Source organism: Cuculus canorus, chromosome 3 (genome assembly GCF_017976375.1).
Source record: "Cuculus canorus isolate bCucCan1 chromosome 3, bCucCan1.pri, whole genome shotgun sequence".
NCBI lineage: Eukaryota > Metazoa > Chordata > Aves > Cuculiformes > Cuculidae > Cuculus > Cuculus canorus.
Genome location: NC_071403.1, coordinates 80,880,298 through 80,885,182, shown reverse-complemented (window position 1 = coordinate 80,885,182; position 4,885 = coordinate 80,880,298).

The following is a 4,885-nucleotide window of genomic DNA, read 5'->3' as shown; positions in this document are numbered from 1 at the left end:
CAGACTTATCCACTTCAGGTGAGTTTCCTGAATTGTGTTTCACTGGGAACAGAATTGCAGCATGGGTTTCACAATTTGCAGTTCGCTTTGGTTTTCTTCTTTTCCATTGCATTGATTTTCTGAGGTAAAGTTGAAGGTGGAATGGTATTAAATGAAGCCCTTATGAGCATTTGTTTTATTGTTTTACTACTTAAATCAGCTGCTTCTTGTTCTGTCTCATGATGTCAGAATGTCAAATTTTCCCCATGAAAATGGACAGGTGGAATACTACTGGTGAAATTTGATTGGGTTTTGAAAAGTACTTTGTTTTAGCAATCAGACAAACATAAGCTTTATTTTCATAGAGGAAATATGAAAATAACTCTCCGGTGGTCTGCTGGAGCAGAAGAAAAGCTTGAATTTCTACCTTGGAATTTTGAACTGGACCGGTGGTAACTCCTGACTCTGGCAACAGGGCTTCCAGGTATTGTATGCTTCCTCCCAGGGGCTGATCACACACTGAAAATGAGAAGTGCCTGTTGCTGGCATCTGCAGGAGGTCTTTAGGCTGCAGTATTGTAGCAGGAAAGAAATAGATACCCTCCTTTTCCTCTTTCTGAGTGTTACCTCTCCCCATACACACAATGAGAAAACGCCAGCATGCTTGGCCCCAGGGCTGCCCAGAGGAAAACACTGCATGTTCCCTGTGATGCTTTTGCAGGTCTTTCCAGGAGCAGTCTGCCTTTCCTCCAATTTTCTGCTTGTCCTTCTATTCCTAACCCATCATGCACCAGCAGTTCACTTGTAAGTTCACTTGCCAGTGAACCAAGTCTGCTGATATCCTTGTTTCTTTCCCTTCCCTACAGGGGGGAAAAAAAGTGTTGTGTTTTACTTTAATGAAGGCTTTAGTGACTACTTCTTTTAACCAAACATCTTAATTTGTTTCTCAGTAGAAAAAAATCTTTAAAAACACTGTGTACTCTACTTTCATGTTGTCTTTACTGAGGAGAAAAGAAAGCTCTGTATTTAAGCGTACAGGGAACAAGTGGGGATTTAATAATCAAACATTTACATTTCCATTTTACATGAAAAAGCCGTTTTCCTTGGCTCATTAGAATTTCTCAGAACCTAATATTACTTCATACTTTTACATCTGTTAATTGGAATTCCAGCAGCTGAACGTAGACGCTGATGATCATCTCAGCACAGGCTGTGTGCCAGTTGCTGACATGCGAGGATGCAGAAATGATGGTGGTCATTCACAGTGTTTGACTGCCAGTACTGTATCGAGGACAAGAACAGGCTTGATAAGGGCACTTTTTAATGTCTAGTCATCACTGCAATTGGGGGGTCAAAAATGGAGCTGAGAACCTCTTTGTAGATCTCCCATGGATTGTTCTCATTGTACTCAGTCATCCAGATTCTTGCAAGAGAACTGGATCTCTGTTCAATGATCCAGTCTCCCTCCATCCCAGCAGTCTCCAGACTTCCCAACCGATTTCACAAAACAGAACTTCAGGGGCTTGTTATGGCTGCACAATCACTGTCTACGCCGAATGGCCAAGAAACTGTCCTCATCCATTGTTTTCAACTCAGTCTCATGCTGAAGTCGCATATGGTTGCTGAAAAAAAAAAAAAGCTACAAATATTTTCTGTTGATTCTTCTCACTGACGTGCAGGGGCTAAAGTAAATTATGTGAGATATTTGCTGAAAACACTTCACAATCTCTGAGTAAGTATTTTCTGATGTTATCTGGAGAAATTCACAGTTGTTAAATGAGGAATTTGGAAGTCAAAATAACCATTTACTTCCTTGAAGTTACTTGATAAAACAGCTTTGCATATCAGCCTTGAGAAATAGGTAATCACTGGGACATATAAATATTTCAACTATATACTGCAAGTAACTTTTCCAGTTAATCTTTACTGCAGTTAACTGAAGTGAGAAAAATCCCAGCTGACTCATCCTTCGCCTATGAAGCTTTTCACATGTTTGCAGGCACTCACAGCCTTTGTCCCTCTGATTCTGCAACAGGAGCACACTGCTTCAAACTAAAATGCTCTGTAGTGTGTTCCCTCCCTCTGGTGAATATCACAGATAAGGACAAGCATGTTGTAATGTTTTTTAGGACAGTTTTTTTGGTTTCCGATTGAGGCATTTTCTGAGCCAGAAGTTGTGTATCTGTATTTAATAGCCCACTGTAGGGTTTTTCTTCCTGAATTTGTGACACCCCTGTTTGTACTGGAGTGTGTAGTTTCCTTTGCAGAGCCTGGTTCAGCTGAGCTCCAGTTACATGTCATGATTCGCTGTTTCTAATGCCCCAGTGACCTGCCAAGGGAACAAGTGAAAAGCAGAAAATATGGGAGAGGATATCAGTGCTACCCTGATTGGTTTTGGACTTTTTTTTTTATTTTTGACTCTACCCTAATCACATCTGAACATTTCAATTGAATCCTGCATTGGCCTTTATTAGCAAGGTTTGCCATGGCTGCTTGGGCAAACTCTGCTGTTAAGCATGGTGCTGTTCTTTAGCTTCAGGGTTAAAGTTCAGACAGCTGATGTCTCATTAAGTGGCCACGAGGAGCATCTTATACAGAGAGATTTATTAAAATGAGGAGCCAATTACTTGGACAGAAGCTGCGTCAGAGCCAGTCTGTATGTCTGTGTCAGATATGCTGGGGAGATATTTGCTGTGGTCTCCTAGAGATTATGCCAGTAGGAGAGCCAAGTAGTCCTAGTTTAGCAGCAGATTAAACTTCTTGTTTTGCTTCCTTTTTGCTGTTATTGGCAGCTTCCATCGTGCCCCAGTTCAATAAACTGGCCAGTAATGGGAAGGAGGGAGCCCTGCTGACCTAGAGTATCTAGCTCCTGGTGGACTCCACCTGGTGGGCTGTGGAGCTTCTCAGGACAAGGTGGCTGGGCTGCAGCAGGAAGTCATTGCTCCCAGCTGGACGTTTTGTGGCTGGCGCATCTCAGGGGTTCCACAAAGGGTGGCAGGTGAGCAACTCTGCAATAGGGAAGGAAAGAGGAACTTTTAGCCCAAGTGGCAAATAGCAGCCAGTAAAGTAAAAGCAGTGCAACAACGTGTGAATATTGCAAATGAATATGTAAGTGGAGAGAGAAAGGTAAAGGTGGGAAGTGTTTTGAAGAGCTTAACGCTCTTTTAAGTGAATATAGACAATCGGTATTCAAAGAGGGGAGGGAGAAATCCAGTGGTGAAACAGTTTTGTTATCTTCAGCAACTTTTGTGCAACTTTACAACATTAAAAGCTTTTGAATTCATTAAGGTTGAATTCAGCTGCATGTATGAATATATTTAGCTATCATGTAATCCTTATGGTCTTATGCTCTAGGATAAATCCTTGTTTTAGCACTGGAGATTTTTAAATAAATGAAAGCAGACATGTCCCCAGTTTAGTGCTGGGAGTACAAAGAAATGTCAATGTTAAGTCAATTTGCATTTAAATTATATCTGACACTGATGTGTGATAAATACCTCATGGTGTAATTGTATGTATATTGATATTTGTTATCAGTAATTCCTCCCATGAATATTCTGACTGGCTATAAAAATGACCTCCTGCACATCCCGTACAACTTAATCTGAGATGCCCTCATCTGGGAAAGCATTTGGAATAATAGCTGCAGATTTCTCAGAGCCATCATTCTCTTTAAATGATTCCTGAGCCCGAGCTTACATCTGGTACCATCTTTCCTGCCTCACCCCCTGAGATATCCCTCTGAAGACATCTGACAGTCTCCTTTGAATCTTAAGCATTTTCCTCACTCTTTACAGAATGTGTATTCCTTGATGTTATTTATAAACCAGCAGCAAGGAAAATGGCTGCGGTTTTCACAGAAGTATATGTGTATTTAACTCAATGTTATCTGATTTTTTCAGCCTTACTGAAGAATGAAAAAAATCAAATAACTTAAAGCCCAAAATTACTGAGGGGAGTGAGGCACAGCCATGCCTCTATTCCATTGCATTTATTTCTCTCGCTGCATCACGAATAACACACAGTGAGCAAAACAGGCTCTCTGGTTTGCTTGCACCAGAGGTTTGCAGAGAGCATGGTGCACGCTGCTTTGCTCCTGTGCACGATGTAAAGTCTGCCACGTCTTGTGCTATGCTTAGGAAGATATGTTGCCAATTAAAATATTGATTTCTTGCTTCTCCCAGAAATCTGGTTTTAAGACAATGGCATTAATAACTGAGATGTGCACAGCCAGAAGGCTGAACTATATACACATGTGATATACTTGTAAATTTTCACTGTCAAATACCATATACCTGTTGAAAACAAAGTATATTTGTTGAATTTTAAGTCAAAATTCAATCAAGAAACCTTAATCAAGTCTGTTATGCTTTGGATGAGTGTCATCTCTTTGATAAGCTGGTTTTATTTCCAGCTAACGAGTGCATCTGACTTCATATCGTTTTAAGAATAACTAGATGGATTGTGGAGATGGAATTATCTTAAAAGGCAGGAGCCGTTTGCCTGAGGATGTATTAGACACTTAAGCTACCTGGCAAGCCAGATCCCTGCAACTTGAACCACTATTGAGGATTTTAATAGAAATATAAGGAAACCTGCTTGTGTTAGGTGTTATCCTAAATGTCCAGGCTGGGACCTGCTTTTATAAATCATCTGAATCAGGATTTAGCTTTTGGGACATAAACAGTATCTTTCTCATCTCAGTCTGCTGGAGTCTCCTGGATATTTTGGATAAGAAAGACATACCTGAGAGACAGTACATTCATGTTACTGCAAGTTCAAGTCATCCCGTGTTTGCTGCACCTATCTACTTTCCTTGATGATTATTTTTTTGTTCTGTTTGCCATACTTCATTCCATTGTGACCTAGGTTAGCCTTGACCGCACCAAATAAAACACAGTGCTGAA